The sequence below is a fragment of the Canis lupus genome, chromosome 26, assembly GCF_003254725.2.
Source record: "Canis lupus dingo isolate Sandy chromosome 26, ASM325472v2, whole genome shotgun sequence".
Lineage (NCBI taxonomy): Eukaryota > Metazoa > Chordata > Mammalia > Carnivora > Canidae > Canis > Canis lupus.
In genome coordinates, this window is record NC_064268.1 from 30,493,767 (window position 1) to 30,504,794 (window position 11,028).

Genomic DNA, 11,028 nt, shown 5'->3' on the forward strand with positions numbered 1-11,028 from the left:
CTTTATTAACTCCCTTCTTCTCTTGGGTGTAGGATCTATTTGCTGTTCTTTCTCTAGCTCCTTTATGTGTAAGGTTAGCTTTTGTATTTGAGTTCTTTCCAGTTTTTGAATGGATGCTTGTATTGCGATGTATTTCCCCCTTAGGACTGCTTTTGCTGCATCCCAAAGATTTTGAACGGTTGTATCTTCATTCTCATTAGTTTCCATGAATCTTTTTAATTCTTCCTTAATTTCCTGGTTGACCCTTTTATCTTTTAGCAGGATGGTCCTTAACCGGAGGTTTTCTTTCTTCACTCATGAAGCATCAGGTTAATTTCAGGTCACTTATGTTCTTTCCACGGCCTAAACCCTCCTTTCTTCCTAGGCTTCCTAGGCTTTCTTCCTACACTTCCTAGGGAAGTGTAGCCCCATCCCATTACCCTCCAAGGCCACCCAGGCTACAGAGCAGATCTTTGTGCTGTGACAGAGATTTTCTAGACCCGTGCTGTCTGATGTGAAAGCCATGAGACACATGTGACAACAGAACACTTGAAATGTGGCTCATGGGACTAACTCAATTATTAGTTTTATTTAATTTCAATTAATAGCTACATGTAGCTACATGCTACATTTTTGGACAGTACAAAACTAGAATCTATAGAAGTCAGAGACAGGAAACATTCATTCGTAATCTCACCAAGCTATGAAATCCACTCCTATGATGCTATTATGGCGTTGGCAAGAAAACTGAGAAATATAATATGTCCCTTTTTAAGGAACAGTGAATATTGGCAATTATTGGCCAATCTCACTTTTTTATAAAGATATTTATTTATTTATTTATTTATTCATTCATTCATTCATTCATGAGAGACAGAGAGAGAGAGAGAGAGAGAGAGGGAGGCGCAGAAGCAGGCTCCATGCCAGGAGCCCAACACGGGACTCAATCCCAGGACTCCAGGATCACGCCCTGGGCCAAAGGCAGTTGCCAAACCGCTGAGCCACCCAGGGATCCCCTCACTTTTGAAGCTGGATGTAAAAGTCCTAAACAATGAAACACTGACAAATCGTTCTCTTAAAAAGATGATCATGTATGATTGATACCAGGAATGCAAGAAGGGTTAATGTCATTAATTATTTAACTGTGTCAATGGCGACAGGAAAATCAAGTAAGGGATAGGAAGAAAATTCCTGAACCTGATATTTAGTAGTGGTGTTCTATATACACTGCCTTTAAAGTCAAATAAGAGCCACCATTCACATCCTGCACACCTGATGCACCCTGCACGTCCAATTCAGGGAGTGTCACTGATCCAGGGCCCACCCTGTTGCCCACAAGAATCCCTGGCAGCCTGGAGCAAGGGCCACACCTCACATGTGTTGCTCTGCACCAAGGACTGCGTGCAACAGACTAGCTCCTGGGAGACACTTTGGTTTGAGGACTTGCCAAGGACTTTGCTGAACCTGCTTGAGAGTGCCTGGTGGATCTGGCACACTTCCACCTCACCTTGCCTCCCTAATTGCCTCATCGCCTATGTCCATCTGTAGCTCTCCAAGCCTTCCTTGGCTCCTTCCTCATTTTCCTTCATAGACAACTCCCCTAGTAAAATCCTTGCACATTTTCCTATCTTAGCATCTGGTTCCTGTGGGGCCTGGACTAACTCAGATGTCATATCGCCGCTTCTATTCAACACTGTACTGGACATCCTGTCACACTTTTACAAGGAAAAAGGTTGTATGAGAACAGGAAAAGAAGAAACAAAAGTGCTAATAAATGTAGATCATATGACTCTTTACACAGGAAATCCAAGACAATCCTAGACAAACCTACAGAATAATAGAGTTCAGCCAGGTTGTGTCACATAAGATTGACATATAGACATCAGTGGTGCTAGTATGTATCAGTAACAACCATTTGAAAAATGTAATCGTCATGATTATAAGGTCCCAATCACAAGTGTACTAGATGGTCCTTAATAAAAGCAACAACAACAACAACAACAACAACAAAATAAATAAATAAATAAAAGCAACAAATGTTTCTCAAGATGTCTTTAAAAGATTTCAAAGTTTTGGACCAGAGTATACATAACGTGACAATCACTTAAATTGACTTTTAACTTTCTTGTAAGTTTTAGATAATAACAACCATAACACACAGATTGTTAAGACAGCAAAAGGACACTGCTGGGGGGCTGCATGGTGGTGCAGTCAGTTGAGCGTCCAACTCTTGGTTTCTCCCAGGGGTTGTGGGATTGAGCCCTGCAGAGGGCTCCAGGCTCTGCGCTCTGCATATAGTTTGCTTGAGACCCTCTTTCCCTCTTCTTCTGCCCCTCCCCACCACCCTCTTGGGCTCTCATAAATAAATAAATAAATAAATAAATAAATAAATAAATAAATAAATAAAGTAATTAAAAAAGTACACTGTTGGGAGAAATAAAATTTTTTTTGGGGGGGAAGAAATAATTAAATAAAATCTCCTGTCAGGGGATCCCTGGGTGGCTCAGCGGTTTAGCACCTGCCTTTGGCCCAGGGCGGGATCCTGGAGTCCCGGGATCGAGTCCCACGTCAGGCTCCCAGCATGGAGCCTGCTTCTCCCTCCTCCTGTGTCTCTGCCTCTCTCTCTCTCTCTGTCTATCATAAATAAATAACTCTTTAAAAAAAATCTCCTGTCAACCCAGTACAACCCCTTCACAAAATGTAGACAAGAATGAAAGTTTTGTTATTAAGCATTAAACCAGACCATGATGCATATCACAGGCATTCAGCTAAAGAAATTGGAATGATAAAGAAATCTCACCCTTTTAGATAGCTAGGCAGAAACAATCCATTACATACATACAACTGTCTTAGTCCAAAGGAAAAATTAAAACTTGGAGCCAAGTGCTTGGACAAAACTTCCACAGAGTTAGGGAGACAGAACCCCACACTCCTCTGTGTTCACCTTTCACAGAGGTGGCTCCAGAAAGACACACCTAGAATGCAAAACTGGCAAAAGGCTTGTTCAGCTTTTTAAAAGATTACATATGTGTGAAAAGAACAAAGAAGATTAGGATCACAAATTTTCTTTTTTTTTTTTAATTTTTATTTTATTTATGATAGTCACACAGAAAGAGAGAGAAGCAGAGACATAGGCAGAGGGAGAAGCAGGCTCCATGCACCGGGAGCCCGACGTGGGATTCGATCCTGGGTCTCCAGGATCACGCCCCGGGCCAAAGGCAGGCGCTAAACCGCTGCGCCACCCAGGGATCCCGGATCACAAATTTTCAAAAGGAAATGCTGGAAAGAAAAGCAGGGGAAGAAAGTGTTCTTTCCCTTTTGGCACGAGGGACACATCAAAGTTCTTGAGACTAAAGCAAAGTTATTTGTTTTGTATATTTTTTAATTGGAGTTCAATTTGCCAACATATAGTATAACATCCAGTGCTCATCCCGTCAAGTGCCCCCCTCTGTGCCCATCACCCAGTCCCCCCGTCCCCCCGCCCCTTCCACTACCCCTTGTTTGTTTCCCAGAGTTAGGTGTCTCTCATGTGCTGTCACCCTCTATGATATTTCCCACTCATTTTCTCTCCTTTCCCCTATAATCCCTTTCACTATTTTTTATATTTCCCGAATGAATGAAACCATATAACGTTTGTCCTTCTCCAAATGACTTACTTCACTCAGTGTAATACCCTCCAGTTCTATTCATGTTGAAGCAAATGGTGAGTATTCATTGTTTCTAATGGCTGAGTAATATTCCATTGTATACATAGACCACGTCTTCTTTATCCATTCGTCTGTCGATGGACACCGAGGCTCCTGCCACAGTTTGGCTATTGTGGACATTGCTGTAAAGTAAAGTTTTTAGTTAGAGGCAAATTCATAGTCAGATTCTTCAATTACTAAAGAACACCGAACATATAAACTCTACAATTCATTTAATAGGAATAAAATCAACCACAAAGGCAGCAGAAGAAAGGGCATAATTACGAGCACTTGAAGATAAAATAATTAGCAGAAAAACAGCATTAGGAGAAAAATAGGCAGACTGTAAAGAAGAGAAAAAGAACTAATCAGAATTAGAAATGGCAAAGTGACTATACCTATGGACACGGATCATATCATGAGAACCAAGAGAAACAAAGACAGAACGAGCAGCACTATCAGTATTTTGTTGATGTTTGAATTAGGACAAGCATACACACTATCAACATTGGGAAAGCTGTGGCCAATGCAATATGACATGTAATGCTGGTGCTCTCAATAGCAATTAAAAGAAAAAGAGATAGAAAAAAACCCATGTATTTCAGTGGAAAACTATGCATCCTTTATAATGTATACCCTTTTAGATTATCAGATTCTAGATTATCAGCTCAGATTCCTGTTCATTATCTTTGTGCGATTTTGTAACTCCTTGTATGTTGTAGGTAACTGATAGATATATAATTCTATCTAGCCTGGTAGTGACTTTCCACTAATTTCCACCTGTGGAAAAGCAGTTTTATCTTTATTCATAATTCATCTCACCATCCCTTTATGTCATATAACTGCACTGTTTGGATTCTTCTTTTGAATTGGCTAGAACATCTGCCTCACATATTCACTTTATAACTCTATATGAGAGTCATGATTCTACCTTTTTTACCAATAGAAAGCTAAAAGAAAAAAATTTTTTAAAGGCTAATATAATAAGAATATTTTTATTGATGTGACTGGATGGGAATGTTGAGTATATCCAGCAAGAACTGAATAGTAAATGTACAATGGCAAAGTAACTTAGACACATGAAAGAAACCACACCCTAACCAGGCTATCACTAGGGATGACATTAATAATAAATATGTGAAATAAAATTAAGAATAGCAAATTATTGATGTAATGGAATAAAATTAACAAAACTAAAGACTTGTCAAAGGGCAGAAAGCAAATATTGAAAAGATATAAATTCTTAACTTATTGTTATAATCAGAATATTTTTGGTAATCTGTCTAAATAATTATAACTTTAATCTAGAAGAAACAACAAAACAAGAGAATGCTAAAAGATACTAACTTTACCAGATATTTGCATAAAGTAATATTGACCCAAGAACAAAAACCAACTGATGAACATAAATAAAGGAAGCTCTCCCAAGAGCTCACTGTATTATTGAAGGATCTAGTCTTCAGGGGATCCCTGCATGGCTCAGGGGTTTGGCGCCTACCTTCAGCCCAGGGCGCCATCCTGGAGTCCCAGGATCGGGTCCCGCATCGGGCTCCCTGCATGGAGCCTGCTTCTCCCTCTGCCTGTGTCTCTGCTTCTCTCTCTGTCTATCATGAATAAATAAATAAAATCTTAAAAAAAAGAAGGATCTAGTCTTCAGTATCCAGATTGTTGACTACAGATAGCTAAGACAAAAAGACGAGCTTCTTTGGAGAAGATTCCAGTGAAAGGTGGCTCAGCAAAGTGAGGGAAACTGCCTGTCACAGTTAAGGTTTAGGCAGCAGGAGAATCTGGCAGCTAACTCTTCGTCCTCCAACCTCCACTCTCAGAGCTTTCCCACAAATCCAGCAGCAACAAACCCTCCGCAATGCTTCCCTGTCTCAGGGACACCTGGGTGGCTCAGGGGTTGAGCGCCTGCCTTGGGCCCAGGGCATGATCCCGGATTCCCCGGATCGAGTCCCACGTCGGGCTCCCTGCATGGAGCCTGCTTCTCCCTCTGCCTGTGTGTGTCTCTGCCTCTCTCTCTCCCCCCCCCACCCCGTGTCTCTCATGAATAAATAAAATCTTTAAAATAAAATGCTCCTCTCTTCACAAACATCGGATAGCTTTGAGAGAGATGAATTTGTAAGATGCGGGCAGCCCCGGTGGCGCAGCGGTTTGGCGCCGCCTGCAGCCTGGGGTGTGATCCTGGAAGCCCGGGATCGAGTCCCGCGTCGGGCACCCTGCATGGAGCCTGCTTCTCCCTCTCCCTCTGCCTGTGTCTCTGCCTCTCTCTCTGTGTCTATGAATAAATAAATAAAATCTTAAAAAAAAAAAAAGAATTTGTAAGATGCATCACATAGGAAAGAAAAAAATCCACTACCAATAAAACACCCAGTGAGGGTAAGGCCCATACTGATTACTGAGATGCCAATCCCTGATGTATCCATGATGCACAATGAATAGGACTTTTTGGTAGGTGGACGTATAGCGTGAAAAAATAATTTTCTAGAGGGACACCTGGGTGGCTCAGCCGTTGAGTGCCTGCCTTCGGCCCAGGGCGTGATCCTGGAATCCTTGGTTCGAGTCCCACATTGGGCTCCCGGCATGGAGCCTGCTTCTCCCTCTCCCTCTGCCTGTGTCTCTGCCTCTCTCTCTGTGTGTCTCTCATGAATAAATAAATAAAGTCTTTAAAAAATAATAAATAAAGTATGTTAATTTCATTCATAAAAAAGTCTTTAAACACAGGCTAAACAACATTGGTTGGGGCTTAAGAATGCATTTATTTCAGGAATAGTTTCTGCTTGGGCATAACTGATAACATTCAAAAGGCAGAAAGTGATTTTTCCGTACAAATTATTATAACTCTAAAGTACCAAAGGGCATTCTGGAGATACTAAGACATTTGGGGATAAAAAACATATGTAGTTTCCATAGCTTGGCTTTATTCCTGAAAGACTCCCTCATCCTTTTGACAACAGAAATATCCCCCGCTCGCTAAGGCCAGTTGTATATCAAATACTCCCATATACAAAGACTGGCCCCATCCCCATCCACCAATTTTCCAGTGATAAGAGAAGCTACAGGAGACAGCAGGAAGCAGACCAATAGGGAGATCTCTCAGGAACTCCAATTTGCTTCGCTGGAATTTTCTTAACCGTCCAAATACGTCTTTTGCCAAAGAGCCATAGTTGTCAATAGCAGTCAGGGAATAAATGACGCCAGGGGCAACACAGTTGCTCCTTACTCCGTTCTGGCCTATTCTACAGCCAAGGATTTGGTGAGATTGTAAACACCTGCTCTGGCAGCTGCACTATACACAAGTCCTGGAAATCCATTTTAAACAAGGATAATATTATTCAGAATGGATCCTCCATGCTCTTTCATCCAGGAGTTGTAAACTGCTCTCCACATGTAGAAGGTGCTCATCAATTTGGTTTCGATCACAGCATGCCATCCCTTTGCACTGATGTGTTTTGCAGGAGACCTGAACTGACCTCCTCCATTGTTTACAAAAAATTGATCTTACCATAAATATCTAAGGTGGATTTGACCAAATTGTTCACCGCCTTTTCTTTGCAGATGTTGCATTTTATGGGAGTGACCTGAGCCTGGTGGGCTCAGTTCATCTGCAGTAGATTTTAGTCAATCAAAGTTACGTGACGCAATGACCACATTACACCCCAGCTGCAAGATCTTGGTCATGATGGCCTTTCTGATACCTGTGTCCCCTCTGGTGATGATGGCCAGTTGGTCTTGCAGCAAGCCAGCAACCAGCCAGCTCTTGCCCTTGTCCCAAGTGCCCATCTCCACCAAGCATCTGAGTCTTAGGAGTGCTAAAGTCACTTACATGGTAAAAAATAATAATAATAATAATAATATTTTTTACTTTATTTATTCTTGAGAGACACATACACAGAGAGGCAGAGACATAGGCAGAGGGAGAAGCAGGCTTCCTGTAAGGAACCCAATGTGGGACTCCATCTCTGACCCCGGGATCATGCCGTGACCCGAAGGCAGAAGACACTCCACTCCTGAGCCATCCGGGTGTCCCTACAGGAAAATTTTTATGTTTAAAAAAAAATCAATAGCCTGTCTAAATTATCTCATTTTATTAAAAATAGATTATCATTTTAAATACTGATATTCCGTCAGAAGTCTCTTATTGACAGTTATTTTGAATTTCAAACTATAAATAACCCAGAAATAAATTTTGTTAAATGCCTTTATCCAAATTTCAGGTTATTGAGTATATGCTTCCTTTACATCTTTTTCTCCTTTATGGAGATGATCATGTGGGATCTCTTCCTCTCTTTTGTGTCAATATGGTGAGGTTTGGTTTTGTCTTTTTTAAAGACTTTATTTATTCATGTCAGAGAGAGAGAGAGAGAGAGAGTGACAGGCGGAGGGAGAAGCAGGCTTCATGCAGGGAGCCCGATACGGGTTCGATCCTGGGTCTCCAGGATCAAGCCCTGGGCCGAAGGCAGGCGCTAAACTGCTGAGCCACCCAGAGATCCCCAATATGGTGGGTTTTATTAAAAGATTTCCTCATATTGGACTATCCTTGCATTTCTAGTATTTCTCACTTAGTCACATGCTATTATGACTATCAATGCCATTGCACCAGTATTTATCAATGAGATTCGTCTGTAATTTTCTTTTAGAGACCGTTTTGTGAATTTGTGTTTGGGATTTTTTTTTTTTAGTGAAATAGCTCTGTCAATTTTGATCTGTGTTGGACTTTGACTTGAATCTAGTGTGGTCTGGGGTGAATGAGCTGGCTGAATGACAGACCCTATCCTGTGATAGGTGGAAAGAGGATACTTCCGTGAAAAACTATGCATTGCTCATATCTTACTTGTTCAGTCTAGTCTTCACTATTTCCTAGTCTTTCATGGTTTTTAAGCTACTTCAGAAGACAAGTGATAGCAATGCAAAATAATTCTTGTCTCTGGACATGTACATTCTGTCCTATTCAATTGACTTCTCCTCACTAGCCGGTTAAATAAATCTTTAACACTTGTTCGTTTTTGTATCTGCATGAGTCATGATTTTATCATTTTTAAATAATCTATTTTTATTGTAAAAATATATTTATATTATGTATATTTATGTAAAATATACATAAAATTGCCATCTTAACCATTTTTTAAAATATGCGGGTCAGTGGCATTAAGCACATTATTGTGCACCCATCACCACCATCCATCCCCAGAACTCTTTCATCCTACTAAATTGAAATTGTACCCAGTAAATAATAACCCTCCATTCCTCTATCACCTAAGCTCCTGGGAAACCACCCTTCAACTTTCTGTCTTTATAAATTGGACCGCTCTACATATCTTTGTAAGTGTGCTAGGAGGAAATACTTCCTACCAATTCAGATGCAGTGATCTAGAGACTATTAATTAACTGACAGATTTGGGATCCCTGGGTGGCGCAGCGGTTTGGCACCTGCCTTTGGCCCAGGGCGCGATCCTGGAGACCCGGGATCGAATCCCACGTCAGGCTCCCGGTGCATGGAGCCTGCTTCTCCCTCTGCCTGTGTCTCTGCGTCTCTCTCTCTCACTGTGTGCCTATCATAAATAAATTAAAAAATTAAAAAAAAATTAACTGACAGATTTACAGGAGAAAAGACAAGATTAATTTACACACTCACGCAGGAGCATTCAGATGAAGAGGCTCCCTAAAGAGCTGGAGATAGACGTTTATATACCAACTGAACAGGGGAAAGCGATGGAAAGCAAAGAAAGAGCTTCTCTGGAAAAGACTAAGGAGCTTTTAGGAAAACAAATGGAAAGTATGATATTGTCATGTTTGCCACTTCTCAGATGCAAGTGGTCCAGGCTGAGAGTGAAACTACCCCAAAGAGGGATTTATGGCAGCTTCTCTCTCAGAAGGATAAGCCTTTAGTCAGATACATGAGACCCAGAAAGGCTTCTGCATTTGCTGTGTCATAAATGACTTCAGTTTAAAATAACCTTGCTCCAACTCAAGGGGTATAAGTGGATCCATACAAGTGGAATCATACAGTATTTGTCCTTCAGTGACTAGCTTATTTCATTTAGCATAATGTCCCCAAGGTTCATCCATGCTTACAATGTGTTAGGAATTACCTTCCTTTTAAAGACTGAAATAAAATTCTGCTGTACTTATATATTACATCGTGTTTATCCGTTCATCCATTGATGGACACTTGAGTTCCTTCCGCCTCTTAACTATTGTGAATAAATGTGCTTATGAATACAGCTGTACAAATTCTTCAAGACCCTCCTTTCAATTCTTTGGGGTATATACCCAGAAGTAAAATTGCTGGATATATATTTTTTAAGATCTTATTTATTTATTCATGAGAGACACAGAGAGAGAGAGAGAGAGAGAGAGAGAGAGAGGCAGAGACACAGGCAGAGGGAGAAGCAGGCTCCACGCACCGGGAGCCCGATGAGGGATTCGATCCCGGGTCTCCAGGATTGCGCCCTGGGCCAAAGGCAGGCGCCAAACCGCTGCGCCACCCATGGATCCCCCAAAAGGTTTTAATATTTAATTGTAAAGGTGGGCAATAAATCTAAATTGTGGCATCATTATGATTTTTTCTTTTTTAAAGAGTTTACTTATTTCTTTTAGAGAGAGAGAACACAAGTTGAGGAGGGAGAGGGACAAGCAGTCTCTGCACTGAATGTGGAGCCTGATGTGGGATTTGACCTCATGACCCTGAGATCATGCTCTGAGTCAAAATCAAGAGTTGGATGCTCAACCGAGACACCCAGGTGCTCCTCATTGTGATTCTTAAAACGAGAGATACACAGTGACTTATTTTTCATGGCAAATATTTTTAGATCCATAAAGCTTTATGGTAATTATCCATGTGTTATTTGTTTTGGTCATGCTGTCAAATTTGTAATAAAGCTTCTTAACCCAAAGGAAAAATAAAGTTATGTGTAGCAAAAAAATTTTTTCTCTCTGTAGTGTGTTTGAATCTATTAAGATATATGCTCCAGGGGCATCTGGGAAGCTGTCAATTAAAATGTTTGCCTTTGGCTCAGGTCATTATGCCAGGGTCCTGGGATCAAGTCCCGTGTTGGGCCTGCCTGCTGCTCCCCCTACTATTCTTTCTCTGATTGATAGATAAATAGATAGATAAATAAATAATCTTTTTAAAACAGATATATATGCTCCAAACAAACCTTAAAGAAAAAACAGCAAAATGTTATTGTTTTCACTCTTCACACACTGCTATAAACATTCTCATTAGCTCACACAGTCCTTCCAGCTGGCTTACGTATACTTACTTCCCTTCGGCTTCAGGGATTGGGGGAATGGCTGGAAGTGCACACGAGGCTCTTTTTGTGATAAATTGTAAGCAGGCATACATTCAGCCAGAAGCCTT

The 11,028-nt window shown here is 41.0% G+C and overlaps 1 protein-coding gene and 1 pseudogene across 7 annotated transcripts in view; both read right to left on the bottom strand.

Annotated features, from left to right (window-relative positions):
- The window catches only part of LOC112677034 (putative PRAME family member 26), a 62,279-nt gene that overhangs the window by 6,637 nt on the left and 44,614 nt on the right, over positions 1-11,028 (bottom strand). For 5 of the 7 annotated variants that reach the window (XR_007406210.1, XR_007406212.1, XR_007406211.1 and 2 more), the window contains 2 exons: positions 10,931-11,025; positions 3,636-3,808 (listed from right to left, as the gene is read on the bottom strand). The gene's annotated coding sequence lies outside the window, so the exon portion shown is untranslated. Of the gene's footprint in view, positions 1-3,097; positions 3,259-3,635; positions 3,809-5,163; positions 5,270-10,930; positions 11,026-11,028 lie in introns of those variants that run through there. The other 2 variants (XM_049101908.1, XR_004809484.2) reach the window with 2 other exon arrangements.
- LOC118352405 (peroxisomal trans-2-enoyl-CoA reductase-like) lies at positions 5,276-7,985 on the bottom strand (annotated as a pseudogene).